At 43.9% G+C, this 21616-nt stretch overlaps 1 protein-coding gene across 5 annotated transcripts in view; it reads right to left on the bottom strand.

Moving 5' to 3' along the window:
• The window catches only part of YLPM1 (YLP motif containing 1), a 93295-nt gene that overhangs the window by 12611 nt on the left and 59068 nt on the right, over positions 1-21616 (bottom strand). For 3 of the 5 annotated variants that reach the window (XM_073349183.1, XM_073349182.1, XM_073349186.1), the window contains one exon: positions 14615-21325. The exons of 1 other annotated variant lie outside the window; for it this stretch is intronic. The gene's annotated coding sequence lies outside the window, so the exon portion shown is untranslated. Of the gene's footprint in view, positions 1-3701; positions 21326-21616 lie in introns of those variants that run through there. One more of the 5 variants, XR_012159494.1, reaches the window with a different exon arrangement.

Below are 21616 nucleotides of genomic sequence, written 5' to 3'. Positions count from 1 at the left end.
CTTGGGTGAATGCTACGAGTCTCAACCAATTAATTTTTACAAATGTCATTGACTGCTGCTCTGATTTAGGCCCAGCAGCATGGAATCTGCATCTTGTCAGCTTTGGCAGTAAGTGACCAAAGAAGTTTGCTGAATTTATTTACTCCTTTGTGGTTCTGGCAGAGGTTGCACCTCAAGGGAATTACAGCAACATTTCAAAAGTTAACAAAGAATTTCAGGTGTACTGTTTATACTAAAATATAAATGTTAACAGTTCACTAAATAACCCTTGCGTGCCCTGCAAGCCCTTGGACACTATTGCTGTGGTAAGAGCAAGAGGGTAGTTACCATGACCTGCTTTTCAAGATCAGGTATTCCCTGTTTCAATTTATTTTTTTGTTGAGTCCATATCAAACTGACCACGTATTTCCAACTACTGAACTTCAAATGAGCTTCCAGTCATAATTGTACCAGCTACTGCTGGCCACAGTGGACAGTGCATAACTTTCAAAATGCAATAGTTTTAGAAGGACTGAAAGTGATCTAGTTGCATGATTTGCATGCCCTGTTCTCCACAATGGACAAGCAGTCATGTTACCTGAACCTGTTTTATCAACAGCTGTTGAAATTGAGAACAATTACATTTCCAGTGTGAACAGGAACTAAAAGACCAGCAGCACCCAGGCAACATCTGGAAATAGGAAACACTATCTCAATGAACAGTCCTTTCACTGAGGGCCTGTGTGTTGATGACATTGGATCCTACTTCTGCAAAAGCCCAGCCAAAGCAGGAGTGTTGATCTGGTGAAAAATATTCTATTTCAGAAACTTTATGGAGCTCTAATTATTAATGGAAGATAAAGTTCTTACTATTACTATTCTTACCTATATGCCAGCACTTAACTGGAAGAGCCTCTGTTAACACTTGGCTCCGGGATTCCTATCAGAATTGTTTGTGTTAATATTTTCTGTAACAGCTAAGCTGTTGGGATGTTGGCTGCCAATGCTTCCCATTCTGAACGGGCAAGTGGATCAGGAAACAATACAAGGTCCTTGTAGTTACTGTACTGCTGAGCGAGGTTCTTGTGCCTCATTCTTTAGTAAGAGTCCATTCCCCACAAGGCAGAATAATCCTCTGAATGGCATATCACAAGCAGCTACTGTGGAGAAGATTGTGATGTCACAGGTGAGAATTAGAATGAGCAGAAGCAGCAGAAGCCAAACTCTGAAGAAACCTGTTTTTATGCAAGTGTCCCCTGGTAATACACGATTGAAGCAAACTGCAGGATTCTCTTTTCTGAGTTTTCCATGACATCTTGCCAGCTCCTTCCCATAAACAGGGTGGTACAATTTGGCCAGAAGGACAGCATCTCACTCCCTTCCACAGCCAAAAAGCAGGAACTCAAGAATGTCCCAATCATAGTTTAAATGGTCTTTCTGCACCAATTCTTTCATACTTACAGCAAGTAAGGGGATTTATAAACATGGTAGTCCATGGAGCTGCAGAGCTCAACAACACATTTCTCCACCCTCTCATTACAAAGACAGTTGTTAGGCAAAGACAAGTTTGGTTTTACTGTGGTGTGAATCTGAAATGCACCTGCCAAGATCTGTTTCACTATGAATAATGGAGAATACAGACATCTCAAAGGACCTGAGGGCTCTGTGAAGTGAGACAGAAGGATATTCCTCATCATAAGACTTTACCTCTGAAACCAGCACAGCTTGTGCATCATATAATCACAGCCAACAATCAGCTACGGAACAGTAACTATGAGGCAGTCAGCGACTTTGAAGACCCATGGAAGCAGTTGAATCTGGTGGCTAGCTGTACTGGATGCCCCTCCTGGTCCTGGAGCAATTGCCTTTTCCAGCTAATGGTGCTGGGGCTCATGTGTTAAGCATTCCATTAGGTGCAAAACACTGCCACCCACCAGGTGTCTAATGTCACTGAAGAGCCACTGTAAAACCACTACCCTTGAAGCAGTCCCCAGTAGGTGGACCAATGCTCCAAGGATCACTTGACTAGCAGTGTGGCAGCTCAGCTCGGCACACTGAAGTGGGTTTTGTTTATAGCCTTTCTGGGATATTTGGTGTCAATTCAACCCTGCCTTTATACTCAGTGTACTGTTTAATGATCTTGTTTGCAGTGTGTTTTCACCAGGCTTGCCACCCCAAATCAACCTCTGGGCTAAGAAGGCAGAGCCCTGAACACATGCGGGTGGAGAGGTGAAGGTATTAAGGAATTTTCTATGAGTCACAATAGAATTAACAAGTATTAAATGGCGGAAACAAATGCAAGTATAACAGCCTGATTTTGCTTTTCACACAGAAATCCACGTAAGTAAAAGGAGTTACACCAGGGTAAGAATGATATGAAAGCAGAATGAGGCCCCACATTTAAAAGAATTGCATGCAACTGCCCTATGCAATTGGAAGACACAATACCAGTGAAGACAAGAACTGAGCAACTAATGGATTCTTCAGTTTGAAGACAACCCAAAAAATCAGGAAAAAATCCAGTTTGATTTGAACCAAAATCAATTTTTTTCAAAATCTGTCAAATCAAAAAACTAAAAAAATCTTTTTCAATCAACTAAAATGTTCTGGGTTGATTCTAAACAAACTTTTACTTTTTTTGTTTTGATTCAGCTATTTGAGTGTTTTTCATCCTTTTTTGTGTGTGTTTTTTTTTAAACAAAATGGCCCAAATTTGAATTCAAAATGCTGTTCCAAAATGAAAAGTCAAAATGAAACGTTTCAAAATTAAAAAGTCAAACATTTTGACTTCCTCATAGCCAAATCTTTTGTCCAATTCTATACAAATTCACTAAGTTTTAGAGCATTGAAAAATACATTTTTTGATAAAAAAATCTATTGGTCAAAAAAACTTCACCCAGCTTTAGTGAGGATCTGTACAGAGGTCATGTGCAGAAAACTTTATGGTGGAATTCTCAGACTCTGTGTCATCTCCCCACCATAGGTTTAACAAACCTAGGTGTATGGAGGATCCCCTACCTTGTTATAAGGTCCCAGTTCAGTACTACTGGGATTTAGAGAACAGGTATGTTATCAACCCAGATGCCCAATCACAATGTGGCTTTGGACGATAAATGGCCCAAACTAGACAAACACACCACAGTGAGCATAAACCTTAAAAGCATACTGACACTTGTGGCTTTAAGACACAGCATCCTCTATCCCATGTGGAAGGGAACAACAGCTTTAATGAAGATCAGAACTTTTAGGTACAACACAATACAGATGCAACTTAAGATTGGTCTGTGGGAAGCATCACTGAAGACACTTATCCTTGTGACCTCTCCTCCATGAGTGCAGGGCATGTCTGCTTTTGGTTAATATACCATGAGGGGCAATGCAGGAACAAGTCCCTTTGTGTGATTCAAGGCCTGATAAATCAAAAAGTGATTGCTGCTGGAGAAGGGGAAGGCAATTCTCTAAATAAACCAGGCTCAAAGGCAGCATGTCAATAAGCACAGACAGTAGTAAAAAGTGTGTGCAGCTACGGATCGAAAGAGAAAGCTGGGTTTCTCTCAGCATAGGCTAACTGCAGCTGTGCATTTTTCCTTCATGAGAAACCAATGACAAATGACATTTTAAATATTCACCCATTTTCAAAACGCGCATCCTTATCTCAATTAAGTAACAGTATGATTAGCAGAAATGTAACCAGACCCAGCACAGTAAAATCCAATTCTTACTCTTTGAGAGAGAGCCATTCATGGTGCTGCCATTTTTCATGTCCATTTTAACATTTCCCATTCTTCATTTTGCTGCTTCAGTGGATGTCTTACTGAAATTACCTGTGCTGTGGAAGGTGGAGACCAGGTACATATTTGTAAATATAGTATGCCTTTTGTGACTGTAACTACTTTAACTAAATTTAATGCAGTTCTAGCCCGTCAAGTATATTCAGGAGGCTTTTTGTTTTCTGAGCAGAATTACTACATCAAGTTTAGGGAACAACAAATCCAATAATACTGAAAAGTGCTACTTACACATTACAGAAGGTCATCTAATTTAGTACACAATGTTCCTCTAATACTTTGACTCGCCTGCAAGCAGTCCACCTATACTCTGCCATATTGAACCCAACACTCTGCATGTCCATACAATTTAATATTGTAATGACTGAGGAAAATCAAAGCATGGAATGAAACAGGAAAAACATAGCTGAAAGATCTGGATGCCAGATGAAGGACCCTAGCCATACTGGATCCAGCTGGAGAACTAAGCATAAAGACAACTGATTTCAACACCACACTTTCATTTGTTGAATTTTACATAACATACATAATTGATGAACACGGCAAGGGAAGCATCAACTCATATACCACAACAGTGTGTTTAGGTCTCGTGCTACACCAGGCAACAGAAGGAATGTCAAGACAGATTCTAATTTTTGAAAAGAAAAAGGTACTTTCTCTCTCTTGTAAGTCCAAGCTGATGAGTAGGTCCCAACCTTGCTAGGAGGTTTCCTCAGAGCCCTGATCCTGGCGCACAGTGAGATAGAAAAATGAGGGTAAAGGAAACACTGCGGTATACCTGAAAAGGAGAAGTCACACACATTGCAAAAAGGTAGGAAACTGCACATAAAGTTCTTTTCCTTAGGCTTAGCTCTCAGGATAAAGGCTGACTCCAACCTCTGTTAGTGCAGAGGACGTGGCACCCAGAGTAAATAACAAAGCCAAGTCTCAGGCAGAAAAGACTGAACACCATACATACGAGGTTTCAAACAGACTGTTGGCAGAACTGAATCAGAAGGAATTTTCTCTGTACAAATAACATTCAGCATCAAGTCCTCTATAGGGCAAGAACCAAACTTGTGCAAGCATTTTACTTTAGCTCTCGTGCAAGTATAATCCCATCAGCTCCGCAACACTTGCTGGCTCCACATTAGTTGTGCTGATTTATTAATAAATGTACGAAGTCTCCTTTCTCTGTGACGCTGAGGACATAGGTTGTCTGCAATAAAACCACCGCTTGCCATCTTCTCCTCTTGCATAACTTATCACCAAAAGGGTCAGACTCCATGGGGAAGTGCCTGGGTGAAGAGGTGGGTCTTGGAAAATACCCTAAAGGAGGCAAGACTCATAGTGGACTGAAGGAGACAGACAATCTCTAACAAAAGATTACTCAACCACCTTGGGCCCTCCATCAAGGATGTTCTATCCCAAACTCCGTAATCATAACTGGGGCTAACAACAGAAGTGTCCTAGCTGAATACAGCTGCCCTTCTTTCTCATGCAACGAGAGGCAAATTCCTGAGATAGATAGATCCCAGTACAATTATGACTTTGTAAATGACATCAGGACCTTGAACTGGATTCAGAGTTCAATAAGCAACCAAAGTAGAGTGCAAAGCAGTGGCGTGATATGCTCAACACTTTCTTGCTTAGCAAGGTGGCCCACTGTGTGTTGCACCAGCCTTCGTTTTTGGGTGGCTTTCATGATCAACCCCATGTATAGCTTTGTATAACAGGTCTAGCCAGGAGGCAACAAAAGCATGGATCTCCATGGCTATGGTCCTCATCCAGTAAAAAATGGGTCCGATCTTCTGACCAGCATTTGAGGGTAAAAGATTATTTTGACCACTGCTGTCTGGTATTCCAAGAGCAGACATGAATCTAGCAGAACCCAAGGCTGCACACCATCGACAACTGAGAGATGGAGGGGGCTGATATTCTCGGCTGAAAGTGGTCATATTCTGCCAGTTTCTCCAAGTTTTCCCTTTGCCAACCTCCATCATCTCTATTTTGGCCATATGGAGCTAGCTTCTTTTCATTCATATCCTTGTTATGTACAGAGGCATATCATCAACAAGTAGGAAATACGGAACTGGGCGCTGTCATTATACCGTTGGCATTGTAGTCTATACAGAATCTCAGTATCTCCCTTGACAGCCTCACAAACTTGCTGAATAAGAGGTGACTGGATGTTTCTCTGTAGCTCTATCGAAGAATGGCTGCTGCAATGAGTCCAAATCTGACTTAGTACAGTATATAGATCTGCAAGCGAGAACAAGAAAGCCTCTATTCTATGTTCACTTGAGGACTTCCCCTTTCCCCACACCAGCCAGCTCCCAAAGGAAGAGACTTACAAACACTTTATATTCCTAGAAAAGGAATATTTAGATTGTAAACTCTTTGGGGGCAAGGTCTTTGCATTCATGTGTGTCTATATAATGCATGCCATACTGTTGGCACTATACAAACAGTGAATAAAAAGGCTTGTATGTATTTGCACTATACCTATTCTGACAGTCCATGCCTTTGCCTCAACTCTGAGAAGTTGTTTCTTTGTGGGAGATCTCAGGTCTGATCCTGGAAGACACTGAACACTCCATTTTCTAGTGAGTTCAATGGAAGTTGAGGACACAACACCTTCAAGGATCAGGCCCCAGTTAGGTATACGTCACAAGATTCCCTAATTGGGATGGAGCCTCTCTTCTCCACAAACTCTGGAGAATTCCCTTTTCCTGTCAGAGTCATACTTCCTCTAATAATGGCATCAGCAAAAACTTCCTGGATAAAATGCTCTACGTTCTGTTTTATAGCATCCATCTCACTAACAGCCAATTACTACTTTCATTGTGTCCATCTTGTCATCCTTCTCCCAGCAGCACTTGCATGGAGCAGGCCATTAGAGCAGGAGGCCAGACAGGCTTTCTTCTGCCTTAGGCAAAAACGTCAATGGTTGAGCACTTTCCTTACCCTGGTGGGCAAAGGAAGAAAGCTCCAGATGTTATCCTCTGACACTAGAAGCAGCAAAAATGAAAAAGTAAAGAAAATCTCTCCAGCTGAATCTTGTATATTCTTCACACAATGGCAATTGCTAAACCACCCACAGTTCCTGTCCAGTTTCATCTCAGAAGGTTAGCTGGGCAAGATGTTACCTTTCTGTCTTATCAAATATACGATAGGCAATTGGATGTAGGAATTGGTTTGTCCTAACAGAATATCATTCTTACCTCCAACTAGAGGATTTTCAATGTCTTTTATTAGAATATTTACACATTACACCTGAAAATCATGCATTCCAAGAGGAGGCAGAGTCAAAGAGCCAGCGAAGAATTCATCAGAAGAAATTGTTTCTTGCTAGGATTTATCTGAGAACCCTGGAAATCCAAAATCAGCATCTGCCACTAAAGTTTAATTTAACTCTCCACTACATGGCAATAATAGCAGAGCTTATACCAGCAGAATGTAAAGACCACTTAATTTAGATGGGTAAGCTCTTTGGGGAAAACATTATGACATCTTGTATGTTTGTGCAGCACCCAGATCAATGAGAACCCAAATCTTGACTGGGGACTCTGGGTGCTACTTGAAACGACACTACAATATGAATCCACTGAAATAATTTCCATAGGAAAGTGATGGCTTTTGTTTTCATGAGGTAAAAAGTAATGGTTTAAAGCTACATATTCTTTATTAAGCAATAAAAAGACAAACATTTGATTACAGTGGAAACAATTTCAAGCTCTTGGGAGTTTTTTTCAACTTATTTTTAACTTGAAATTTAAGCTTCAGAGTCATCTGGTTGCATTGTCTGAAAAGTCTTGATTTCTGTATAATGCTAATTATAGCCTAAAAGGAGCTCTGCTAACATAGGTTTGCTGTGTTCATGTTTTTCTTCAAAGCAGCAAGTTGACCGAGCTGGCAAATCCCAGTCCAAAGGCAACAGAGCAACAAACACCGAGAAGAATATCAGCACAAGTTGCTATATTTGCAAAGACTAACACTTTGGTGACTTATACTGGTCAAACAACCTCCAATATTATTGTATGTACTTGGTTTGGCAAAATGGAATTAAAATATTTGTTTAAAATATTGTTTAAAATATTATGTTTAGGATCCCAAGTCACTATCACAATGTATAGATTTAAAAGCAAAACATTTGAAAGTCATCTCCTGCTTTATCTACCTGTTAAGACTTACGCTCAGAGTTCTGCACTTCACATTCTACAAGTGATGAAGTCATTAACATCCCAAAGCAGGGTAAGAAATGCAGCTTTGTGTCCCATTTGTACATTAATGTTGTCAACTCTTGGGAGAAGAAACAGAATACTGTCTCCAGGTCTAGGCTGAAAAGAGCTTCTCAGTTCATTGTTTACATTTTTTTTTCTTTGCAATGTTCTGTTAATGACAATGGCTCTTAAACAGTTTTTAATTTTTAAAAAACACTTTCAGACCACCTTTAACATCTGATTTCATGGATTGTTTTTGATGTAAATGTGGCCCAACTGCACCCTAACCTGTAGGTGAAACTGGTTGGGTCTAACACAACGGCTAGAATGGGAATAGTTTGGAGTTTCCAAAGGAAAAATATGCAGCCAGTCACTGCAATTGGTGCCTCACTCATTGAAGATGCCTATAAATCAGAGCCAAACCAGACAAATTCCAGCTTAGGTAATTATGGTCACCCTAACTGGCTTCCTGTTTTTTCATTTGGATAAGCAGTTCTTCACTTCCCCTCCTAAAACTCTGTCAAGGAGCGCTGCTGTTGTATTTCCACTCCAGAGACAGGTATTTCAATGGTGGGAGAAATGATAGGGTGACAATATTGCATTCTACAGGTAGGTATTACCTCTACAACAAATATAACTAGATGCTACGTAGTGGTTAGATGTGGAAAAACACCCCAAGATGATCTTAAACTATTGTTCAAGTTGGACAGATATCTGTTCACACACTCCCTTATCCATGTCACTCCAAGGGTATTATGAAACAGTCTTTGCCCTCCTCTTAGACAAATGTAGAGAAGCAATATGGATAAACAGTTTGAATGGTCTTCTATAAGCAACTCCCTACAGAAAGGTCTGCTCCAAAAAAGACGCTCTTCCACCATTTCACGTTTCCACAAATCAGAAGAATATACAAAATGATGAAAAATTATCTGTGTGTCACTTCTTTCCAGTCAGCTTCTAGCTTACCCTTATGCAATTCTCAATCAGAATGATTTAAAGGTCCAATAAGCCCTTCTGCCTGGAAAGCTAGTACTCATGAGGAGAATATGGGTCATTTCAATACACTTGGTTGCGCTTCCATTTTCAGTTGAGCATACAGTACTGACTTTTTTGTTTGGAAACAGTACATATGCTTACCTGGCCTGTGCAGATTTGAGCAGAACCACAAACTGGAGAACATATTCCTTTTCCAAACAATGCAAGTCAGCTATAAAGTGATGATCTACCTCAGTGAAATATGACTCCACTAGATTTAGCACCAACCACTCTAACTGGAAAAAACATCTCAGACTGAATTTTGGTCCCAGGAATATTGAAGAAAAGGAGAATGAGAGACACCTGTATATCTATTTGGTGGAACTGCATTGCTACTTCTCAAAATATATATCCACTCTGTATACAGAATATTGCAGCCTCCAGGCTGTAGATCCAGGACATTTCACCAGATTTAGAAGCCCTGAAGGGTGCATGCCTTTTATAGGAACACTTCACTGATAAGAATGAAAGACAAATCATGCCACTATGAAGTGAAAGTGACTCATCTAGATCAGAAATCTTCAGAATTCATCAATGTGTTCAACAAAAGCCTCAAATGCTCCAATTCAGCATCTGTAAGAACTGGCAAATGGGGGAAAAAACAGTTTTTTGTAACTTTTGTTCTTCGAGATGTGTTGCTCATGTCCATTCCATTCTAGGTGTGCGTGCACCGTTGTCGGAGATTTCTGCCTTAGTGGTATCCTTAGGGTTGGCTGCGGCACCGTCTTACTACCACGCTCATCCATCTGTATATTAGGCACCACCGACCCTACACCCTCTCAGTTCCTTCTTACCTGTAACTCCGACAGAGGGGTAGGAGGGTGGGTAACGGAATGGACATGAGCAACACATCTCGAAGAACAGTTACAAAAGGTAAGTAACAGTTTTTTCTTCTTCGAGTGCTTGCTCATGTTGATTCCATTCTAGGTGACTCAAGCAGTATCCTTGGAGGCAGGCTTGGAGTTGTCTGGTGGCTTGTAGTACTGCCCTACCGAAGCTGGCATCGTCAGCGTAGTGGAACATGAACATATGGACAGACGACCAGGTGGCTGCCCTGCAGATGTCATGAATAGGCACTTGGGCCAGAAAGGCTGCCGAAGAGGCCTGCACCCCTGGTTGAGTGGGCAGTCACAATCACCGAGGCTGGAACCTTCCCGTGATCATAGCAGTAGCAAATGCAGGCGGAGATCCACGCAGAAATTCTCTGCGCAGACACCAGGCGGCCTTTCATCCTGTCAGCCACTGCGACAAACAATTGCGTCGACTTGCGGAATGGCTTGGTCCTCTCAATGTAGAAGGCTAATGCCCTCCTGACGTCTAGGGAACGTAGCCTATGCTGCTCCTCCGATTTATGCAGCTTTGGGAAAAACACAGGTACGAAAATGTCCTGGCTAGTATGAAATTGGGAGACCATCTCGGGCAGGAAGGTTGGGTGTGGTCTTAGCTGGACCTTGTCCTTGTAGAAGACCATATAGGACAGTTCTAAGGTGAGCACCCTACACTCTAAGACACCTTCCAGGACAGGAGAAGGAGAGCAGGAAGCCACAGGTTCGAAGCGGGGACCCGTGAGCCGCGACAGCACTAGATTCAGGTCCCACCGTGGGACGGGGTCCCTGATGTGCGGGTAGAGGTGCTTGAGGAACCTGGCCATCATGTCCTCGGTGAAAACTGACCAGCCCACGAATGGCGGATGGAAGGCCAAGATGGCTGCCAAAGGGACCTGGATAGATGAAAGGCACAGGACTTGGAGTTTGAGATGTAGAAGGTAGTCCAGGATCAACTGCCTCAAGGTAGTCCAGGATCACTGCTAGGTGGGTTGCTCTGGTGAAGTGTTTTCTACTGCACAACAGGACCCGTTGGACATCAGCCAAGAACTGCTGCTCTCTCTCATTTAACCATGCAGCAGCCAAGCCATCAGGTGCACTGCCTGCAGGTTCGGATGCAGAAGACTGGCGTGGTTCTGGGATAGAAGATCCGGCCAGAGCGGTAGCTGTAATGGAGCGGCCAACGAGAGGTCCAGCAACGTGCTGAATCAGGGCTGGCACGACCAAGTTGGCACTATGAGAATCACCCTGTCCCGCTTGATCTTCACAAGGACCCTGGACATAATGGCACCAGAGGGAAGGCTTACATCAGAGCTCCCGACCACTTAAGCAGAAAGGCGTCCGACAGGGAGCAGAAAATGTGGCATTTCCTGTTCCCTGGACATGAACAGGTCCACTCGTGGAGTCCCCCACTTGCAGAAGATAAGCTGAGCACGTCTGGATGGAGGGACCACATGTGGCAAGACAAGAAGGACCTACTGAGGCAATCTTCCCAGGCATGCTTGGCCCCACGGAGGTAAGCGGCTACGAGATGGATATCATACTGCAGACAGAAGTTCCAGAGTTGGAGAGCTTCCTGGCAGAGGACAGATGACCTGTCTCTTCCCTGTCTGTTGATATAGAAGACTGTCATCATATTGTCCGTTAGGACCTGCACCACCATGCCATGCAATGGAGGCAGGAAGGCTTGGCAGGCCAAGCAAACCACTCTGAGCTCCCTGATGCTGATATGCAGGGAGCGATTGTGACTGGATCAACAACCTTGAATGCTGAGTGTGTCCAGATGGGCTCCCCACCCTAGGTCCGAGGCATCTGAGAAGAGAGTTGTCAACAGGGATGGAGCCACAAAGGAGACCCTTCCAGCACCGATGTGGGATCCTGCCACCACATGAGCGATGACAGAACACTATCAGGAATCCTGACCACCCGGTCCATGATGTGCTGGTTCGGGGCATAGACTGACGCCAGCCATGCCTGCAGGGGCTTGAGGCGGAGCTGCATGTGCTGGACCATGTAAGTGCATGCTGCCATGTGACCCAACAATTTCCAGGCATGTGTGGGTGGTGGTGAGAGGGTGGGTTCGCACACACGAAATGAGGTCCACTATGGCTTGGAACTGAGTCTCGGGGAGGAAGAACCTGGCCTAAGTGGAGTTGAGGACCGCCCTGATAAATTCTATACATTGCACTGGGGTGAAGTTTGACTTTCTCGTTTATTACCAGCCCCAGATAGCAACAGGTGGCACAGGCCAGATTAAGATGCCTCCGCACCTGATCTCAGGACTGGCCCTTTATGAACCAGCTGTCAAAGGACAGGTAAATTCGGACTCCTCAACGTCGCAGGTAAGCGGCCACTGGCTCTATACACTTTGTGAACATTCTCAGGTCCGACGAGAGACCAAAGGGCATCACCGTGAACTAGAAATGGTGCTGGCCCAACATGAAATGGAGGAAGCGCAGGTGCCCCAAGAAAATGGAAATATGACAGTATGTGTCCTTTAAATCGAGGGGAGCATACCAGTCTCCCAGACCCAGGGAGGGGATGATGGAGGCCAGGGAGACCATGCGAAACTTCAACTTCTTGAGAGACTTGTTGAGACGACACAGGTCCAAGATGGGTCTGAGGCCTCCTTTTGCTTTTGGGATTAGGAAATAACCGGAGTAGAATCCTTTTCCCGCAATGTCCCAAGGGACCTTCTCCACCGTCCCCAGGCACAGGAGGTTTTCAACCTCCTGGATCAGCAATTGCTCGTGAGAAGGGTCCCTGAAGAGGGACAGGGAAGGGGGGTGGAAGGGAGGGCCGGCTACAAACTGCAGGGTATAGCCCAATGAAATCATGTCCATCACCCAACGGTTCGAGGTGATACAGGACCAGGCCAACTGGAAAGAGCAGAGGAGGAAAGAGAGAGATGGATCCAGCATATTGACCGAGGCATTGTCCCAGGGCACACCCTTAAAAACGACTGTTTCTGGCCTCCCTGGTTTCTGTGAGGGTCCGATTGTGCAGCTGAATGGGAAGATGAAGGATATTTCCGTTTAGGCCTCTTGTCCTTGTCTTTCCTCCTGTAGTTCCCCAGGACCTAGAGTGCGGAGGAGGAGGAGGTGGAAGGCAGAACAGCTTCCTGGCCTGCTGAGGGGTGTGAAGGCACAAGGACTGGAGGGTGGCTCGAGAGTCTTTAAGGCTTTGTAGCCTCATTTCTGTGAGCTTGGAGAAGAGCACCGTCCCCTCAAACGGGAGGTCCTGAATAGTGGCCTGCATCTCTTGGGACAACTGAGAGGTCTGCAAAAATGAGCTGCGTCTCATTTCCACCGCAGATGTGACCACCCTGGCCGCCGAGTCAGTAGTGTCCCAGGCCATCTGAAGGACTCCCCTGGCCACCGCCATACCTTCGTCCACCAGCGCAGCAAATTCCTAGGCATGATTCGGTGGGAGAACCTCCTTGAATTTATAATTTCAACCTGTCGGACTCGTCGAATATCTGCCCAATGATGCCTGGTGATCTGACACCCTAAGCTGAACACCGGCTGACGAATAAACCTTTCTGTCAAATAAATCAAGTCTTTTGGCATCCTTATTTTTGGGGGTGTCACTAACGTGGTCCTGTCTGTCCCTTTCGACACAGCCAGGGATGCCGGTGCGGGAGACTGTGTACAGGTATTCAAAACCTTTCGTAGGGACATCTCTTTTCTGCTTTCTTGGAAGTCGGTGGAATAGAAGAGGGCATTTGCCACAGTGACTTGGCAATCTTGAGAACCCATGGACGAACGGGCAACGTGACCTGGACGGGGTGGCAGCCGAAATAACACTGAAGAGGTCATTGGCCTCCTCCATGACCTCTTTCCTATTGGTAAGTTCAGGTTCTCAGGCACCCTTGTAAGGAGGGCCTGGTGTTCCTTAATGTCATCATGGGGACTGTTTGTATGCAATGGCCTGGCCACCACCTCGTCCAGGGATGACGACTATGATTGCACCGCCTGTGGAGGAACTTGTTCCCCTTCCTTCTCCAGGGAGGGGCCCCTGGTCACCGGGGTCCAATGTGCTGCCCCTGCAACGGATTCAGCACCGTGCTCTGACTGTGGTGCCATGGCCAGTTTATCGGAGACTGCCAGATAGGGGTGGTAGGGGACCGGCATTCACAGGCACACCCCACGGATTCCAGTATGGCCACTGAGAGGGCCACTGCCCTTGCTGTGATGTAACCGTGGTGGGTGCTGCACCAGTCTTCTAGATCAGTGGTGAATCCGCCTTCAATGTGAAGGACTGAACTCTTGGTCCAAGTTGGACCACTGTCCTTCTGGCGACCACGGTGGAGCCATCAAGGCCTGAGTCCGCCTGCTGACTCTGGTGAGCAACCAGCTAGGCGAGGGCGAGTAATGATGCCTGCTGTAGAAACGGGATCAGGGGGATCTGTGATGGTGAACAGCCCCTCCTGGGCGGGGACCGACGTCCAGGAGACTGCCTAAGGGAGGGTGACCAAAGCCTAGGGGACCTGCAGCCAGAAGCTCACCGGTACTGGTGATATAGAGACAGATGCCTTGACTTCGGAGTCCCATGCCTAGTAGGCGGAAAATGTGTCAAGGACCTGGGTCTTCTGGCTGGAGACCCAGGATACGGTGCCGGGATCCGAGGTTGTGGAGATGGGGATCTGCACCTATGGTCCGGTGAGCAGGGGTGCTCCACCATCCTCTGAGGCTGCACCATGAATGGCTTGCCCTTAGGTGCTGGGGTCTTAGCCAAGTCCGCCACCTGGTGCGTTGCCTGTAGGCTCATTTGGTCTTTGGCCACCAGGACTGCCTTGGGCACCAATGGCCCTGGAAGAGGCCGGGGACCCCTGTTGCTTCCTGGGGCTGGGGGCGGATCCCTGTGTAGCCCCAAAGTGGGTGCAAGGCCTGACATAGGTCCTTTGCCCGAAGTCCTCTTGTCTGGTGCCGAGGGGCTCCTCTTCTTTTGCCACTTCTTTGGCACCGGCGAAGGGGAATGGTGCCAGCTGTGCGCTCCGCACCGAAGCACAAATACTCGGCATGGGGTCCACAGTGGAGGGCTCCGACGCACTTGTGCGTTCGAAGTCAGAAGTTTTTACAAATCCGACACTTGTCTTTTCTGTGGGATTCCCCCAGGCACTTCAGGCAAGTATCATGGGGATCACTGATAGGCATGGCCTTATGCATGTTGAGCGGGGCGTGCCCCGCTCTGGGACTCTAAGTACACTAACCAAACTATATTAAAAGCTAACTAACTACTTACAAACTACTTTACAACTATGTACAGATAAGAGAACAAAAGGCTATAAAGAACTGCTAATGCTCTTGTGATCTGCAAGAAGAGGGGCTCTAACCAACTGTCACGGGCAGTCAGAAGGAACTGAGAAGGCGTAGGGTCAGTGGCACCTAATATACTGACGCATGAGCGTGGCACTCAAGGGGATGCCACAGCTGACCCTATGGATACCGCTAAGGCAGAAATCTCCAACAACTGTGCACGTGGGAACGCACACACCTAGAATCGTATTGACATGAGCAAGCACTTGAAGAACAGAAAATTATTCTTACTCTAGTCTCCTGACAAAATTAGCGAGGAGTGCTAAAAACTAGAACTGCATAGTGATGTCCTGAATGGAATTCATAAAGAATTCTGCTCTTCACACTTTCCAGTTCTAGCAAGCTCTACTTTTTTCCTCTATTTCTGGTGGGAAAGCTTTAGCAACAGGTGGGTTTTGTGCAATTAACCAAACATGGTCAAAAATTGGCTTAATCTAATCTCCACTAATAGCTCAACTCCACAGATGAGCTCCCTCAACTGAGTACACTTTATCTCTGGCCCTCACACTTGTCTTGGGTTTTGACAATTGCATTGTCCCAGACTATTGAAAATTGTCTTGAATGATGATGAAAGGAGATATACGGTGATACTGTAGTCGTGTTGGTCCCAGGACGACTACTGATGGCTCTCAAATTGAGGACCAATCATTAACATCAGAGGCAAACTGGGGAGTCAATGGAGGAAGGAGAGCATAGGAATGATGTATTCTTTGGTGTCTGACTTGCTGAGGATGTGGGCCATCACATTCTGCACAAGATGACCCTTCTGGGTGTTGCTTCCACTTTGAATCCCAGGTATAGTGAATGACACAATCCTCACTGGAGCTTGCAAATTTTAGTTTAGACCCCCCCATGCCACCTACATATGCTGGGCTGCCTTGTCAGGAACTTGACAGCTGTCAATTTTGAGCAGAAAGTAGAATCAGTTCCTATTCCAAGTCAACAGTGGTTTTTCCAAGCTCTGTGATCTGCCCAGAAGCATCACTGCTTCTGTAGTTCCCTGGACAGTAGCATTATTATTAAAATGGTGTCTTCTGTTAACTGGGAATCGCTCTTTGAGGAGATAAAATGCTGTTAACACCGGGGAGCTGCATTAAGAGAATTATTTTTTGTATTTCTGCCAGAAATTACAAACTCATATTAGTGGCAACGAGTTGTTCAAAGGGCTGAATTATGTCATTCCTTATTGAAGACTTGGAATGAGTGTTCCAGTGGTGCTGAAGTCCAAAAAGTGTTCAAGCAGTGAATAGCAAGTATAGGTCTGCACCCCTATTAGCAGAGATTTCATCTGGTTAGGGTCACAGGCTTGGCGAGTACATGGATGGGAAAAATACAAGGTAAACCCCAATGTCAGAGGAAGTGATATTGGTGATTCCATCTTAACAGAGCATCAATGCCATAGTATGATGCTATGGGCTCCTGTGCTGCAGAGGTATCTTTAGAAAGGGACATGTGAAGATCTGATCTGCTCTAGTCCTTAAATATCTATTAGCAATTTTTGCCAGAAAAATTAATAAGTACATTTTGCAGTTTCAGTTCAAGAAGACTTTTCTTTGCTGACTGGAACTTGTATGTAGTGATGACCTTCACTGCAAAGAACCACATTGCAAGAGGCTGCATTTCAATTATATCTTTAGACTTCAAGCATCATAGGGCAGAAATGGCATTTTCATCTGGATTCTGTACAGCACTGAGCACTTTCAGTGCACAATACATAACATATATCAAAATGGGAACAAGGAACAATCTGTTACTTCTCTGCTCAAATTTGCTGCCCATCATATTGATACGCCCACAAACTGGAGTAAGAAAGAACTACACTGAGCTTCTTGAATAATGCAATATTGCTTTACATAACAGACCTAGCCCATCGAACTCTTTGCCACAAGATATCACTGAAATTGAGAGTTCTGCCAGATTCAAAAAAGGACGGGACATTTATATGAATAATGAAAACATCTACAGTTACAATTAAAGATGATTAACAAAAATGAAGTTTGGTAAAGATATAAACCCTCATGCTTCTCAGCATATGGCAATCACTAAACTGAGAGGAGCGGGGGTTGGAAAAAACTGTTATGGTCCATAAATGCCCACTTTGAGGCTTCTTGCACCTTCTTCTGAGACATCTGGTATTGGTCACAGTTGAAGACAGGATGTAGTGGAATAGATGGACCCTTTCACTGTGTCATTGTAACAGAGATAATCATCTTTTAGATCAGTCCTCCAACAGAATCTGAAACCTTCTCCAGTGATTCCAAATGTCTGCACAGAGATTTCAAAAGGCCTCAGAAAATATTTAACACAACACCTTTACAAACATGTAAAAACAGCGATGTGTAGTGCAGCAACTGACAGGCAAGGAGCAAATTATTCATTGATGGATAGGATTCAGATAGCTGATTGAAGCAAATCCAATGAATGCCAAACCAAATCACAGAGGAAGAGATATGAAGAACTAAGATGTAATTTTTCTCTTGTAATTGCAGGGAACTAATAATGTGAGATACCACTAACACAGATTAGCTAGTCTCAACACCTAAGTGAAAAAACAAACAACCACAGCAACAAAGTTGGTACAGGATTCTTTTCTATTCAGGTTTTTTACACCGTAGCCATAACCCCATGGTTTACTGAAGATTTCTAGAGTAAAAGCATACAAGATGACTTACGATAAACTGTTTCCTCAGCATCCATCTTATCTGTGAGGCGCAGATTAAGTAAAACATTTTTTAGCCCTTTGTAAATGCTAATTGATTGTGAACTGCTTTGTGGAAAAGCATGAGTCTTATCCTCAGGACAGACAGTTTCATTGTTCTGGAAGAGGAGAGATGTTAAGAGTGACTGAAGGCCAAGAAGGTGCGACAGTCTTTAGCGAAGCAGTGGAGCAAGTGAAAAACAGGGATGAAATGCTCTTAAGCCACCAATCTTGCTGAAGAGGTGGGTGCTGCATTCTTCACCAGTTGCTTCATTTTTAAAAATAATGTTTTCAAACCATGGTATATTGCAGTGGTTTTCAACCTGTGGTCTTTGGGCCCCTGGGAGTCCACAAACTATGTCTAAGGAGTCCGCAAAAGGTTGTCATTACTATAGAACAGTGTTTATCAACCTGTGGTCCATGGATCCATGGGGGTCTGCAGACTATGTTTAAGATTTCCAAAGGGCTCTGCGCCTCCATTTGAAATTTTTTAGGGGACTGCAAATGAAAAAAGGTTGAAAACCACTGGTACTTTGCATTGCACAGTACAATCTGGAGTTAACAAAGCCATTTATGATCACAGCCAGGTCATAATCTGAGAGAATGGGGTGCATTCTCCTAGTTAACCACAGATTGTAGGAGGCATTTTTTATTCCCAATGCTGTATGAGCGCAGTGTCAGCATGGGGTCTAAGTCCCAGAAGCTGCCTGTGGATACTGGATAGGACAGCAAAGAGGATCCAACTTTGTCATATTCCACAGCTGAATGCACTGAATCAATCACCACCACCATTCTTTGGGCATGGACCAAGGATGTGACAATCCAGCTATTTGTAATTCTGCCAGCAGTGCTGATGAGCAGTTCAAAGTGCTGGATTACTTCATTCTTTGAAGGACTGGAGTGCATGGAACATGGTGGAGATTGATGCTCTGATATTACGCAGATATAATACTTTCTTCCTGAGCCACTTCCCAACAATCTGCCCCATTCTGATCTGCTGGGTGCTCATACTCACCACCATACTGCAACACAGATGGCAAAGATCATAAAATTACTGTAGACGTGGATGCATTATAGTACCTGTAAAGAACAAACACCAACGTGACAGAAAAAAATTCACCGTATTTTGAGGATATTGGCAAACACTTGCAACAGAACTTTTTCATAATGTAAACATGATACTCAATTTGCACTGCCCTTCCAGTTAATTGTCATTTGCCATATCTCTCGTCACATCTGACTGGTAACAAGTGTAACCCCTCACGTGTTCTGTGTCTGTTTCTCCTTCCTTGCATGCAGACCAAGGGAACAAAAACAGCATGGCCTCCTTGAGTGCTGGCTGCTCAGTTCTGCTACAAACTGCATGAGAACAGAGGAGACACTGTGATCCCCTCTGCCACTCTCTGTTTCTATGACTCTTGCACGCTCCAGAAGAATTATTTCTCCTGGAAAGAAGAGTGTTAGAACTTGATTCAGACTGATTCTGAAGGTTATAATGAAAACATCAGCTCTTAGCGTCTGGATATAAAACTAACCCATCAAAATGGCACAGGAAGTGAAAATGGGTTCGGGAAATACCATCAGCGGTCCAGATTTGTTATGGACAGACTCCAGTTGGTAGCCTCAGAATCTTTCTGGTAGCCACTATGCTGAGGAATGAGAAAGCAACTCCTCTGAGACAAGCCTTGACTGATTGCCACAAGGACACAAAAGCCCTCTGATTTCCCGGAGTTTCTGGCAATTACTGCTTTGTGCAATGCCAACTTTGTGAGAATTCAAAGACCGTACTTCGCAACATTTAAAAACAGAAAGTAAATACTGCTGTATTATGGGATGTGTACACACAAATCTACATTTGTTACATTCTGGTGTAAAAGCATTACATTCAAGGAGCTTAATTTTTCTATATGTAAACATTCATTCAGGTCATAAATTCAGATAGTCTGTTGTTCACCCTGAGAAAAGCTTTCAATCACACACAATGAATCAGGCTGAGAAATGTCAAGTAAACAGAAATGTATTAGAATGGCAAACAAAAACCATTCAATATTACAAACAATGGCTCTAATTTAATGTACCAAACAATGCCCTCACCAGTCTTGATTGGTTAATAAACGTAGAAGCAATTTGCAATGTAATCACTCAGCAGAGCAACAGGGAGCACAGAAGACGCTTTTAGAATTTCACTTTCTTCAAAGTGTGCAGAACAGCAATTTCAAATAATTCACCATCAAATAAGACATTTTTCAGATAATCTAGCACCTTCTCTTTCCATACAAGTCTTAATGTAAGCCTTTGGTTTGGAAACCCTGAAAGATCTATTCAACTTGCTCATTAGCAAATCTGTAACACTGTCCATCAGTGGTGAGACAAATGATAATATACATAAAGCCCCTACCCTATTGTTCTCAAAGTGGACAATTATTTAATCTATCTTTTACATCAGGTGAAGCCCATTTCTTGGCCAGACTGAGGTATCCTTTAGCTCTAGATCTGAAAGTCTTCATTACTTCTTTTAAGTGAAATTAAATTTTGTGAGGGGAATGAACATGCATTGATGTGGAGTCAAATAGACCACCTGACCTATTGTGACCACAGGGACTTTCTGGGCTCCCCTTGAGAGGGCTTCCCACATTCACAATTTTCCATTACTTGGTTTAATTTCAAACTCGGCAATAAAGGAACTTTTTTCACACTCCACATTACTACCTGGAGTATTTCAGTTCTCCAGAATTAAATTCAAACCCACAGGTAGCAACTGAAATTTAAAACAGCTGAGAAACTAACAATCCAGAAAACACTTCAAAGAACAGCTGCCCTCCAAGATGACAGAGAAGATGTAAAATTACTGTAGGCCAACAAGAGCCAAGACCTAAAAAAATAAGCTGGCTACAAAGAGGAGAGCAGGTGGCTCCTGGAGTCCCCAGGTAAGACATGCACTCAAACAGAAGCATGATGCCTCTTCCAGATGACGGCGATTTTGAACATTCTGTCAACACGTGAAGACAGACCACATTTAAAAGGTAAAACAAACACCAAGAGAAAGGCCCATGCTGTATGGCCCACCAAACTCACTGGGTTTATAGTGAAAGTTTATTGTTCTGCTTCCTAGTACAATAAGCTACAAGGTACGTACAGTATAAAACGAGAATGGCCACAAAGCAAAGGTGATACAGACATTCTGTTACAATACAGTGGAGGAAACATTCTCTGCCTAATTTTTCCACCTTACCCCACGCATAGCAGCTAAAACTACTGACCCTCCCTCCCCTCCAAAAAATATTAAAATGAAAACTCTCGCTTAGGTGCAGCGGAATTGTATGTCTTTTGGGGACACTGGTTATCATGTGCCAATATTTCAAGGAACTTTCAGAAACTAAAACAACAAAAGAAACAAAAATAATCTGTGAAGATGGTAGTGACATGATCCATGCAGGATGCTCATGCCACGCTGGGTTCAGTTCTCCTCAAAGTAAATGGTCTGTAAAGAAAAGAAAAGTCTGTTACACTGAGAAATGTATCACTAAAAATGGTCAGAATTCGAATACAATAATGTAGAATCTGGAATTGGAATAACTAGGTATCCAGCTGACATATAGTCCGGTTGTCCTTATAATGAACACTTACACTCTTATTACTGACGTTTAGAGATTTTGAAGGCTGATACCCCTTTTCCTTCAATCTTGAGACGCTACACACAGGAGATTATACACCAATGAACGTGTACAACTGACAAATCCACCTACCATTCAAGACCCCAGACAACAATATC

Source organism: Lepidochelys kempii, chromosome 6 (assembly GCF_965140265.1).
Source record: "Lepidochelys kempii isolate rLepKem1 chromosome 6, rLepKem1.hap2, whole genome shotgun sequence".
Classification (NCBI taxonomy): domain Eukaryota; kingdom Metazoa; phylum Chordata; order Testudines; family Cheloniidae; genus Lepidochelys; species Lepidochelys kempii.
This window is presented reverse-complemented; position numbering and strand designations above follow the sequence as displayed.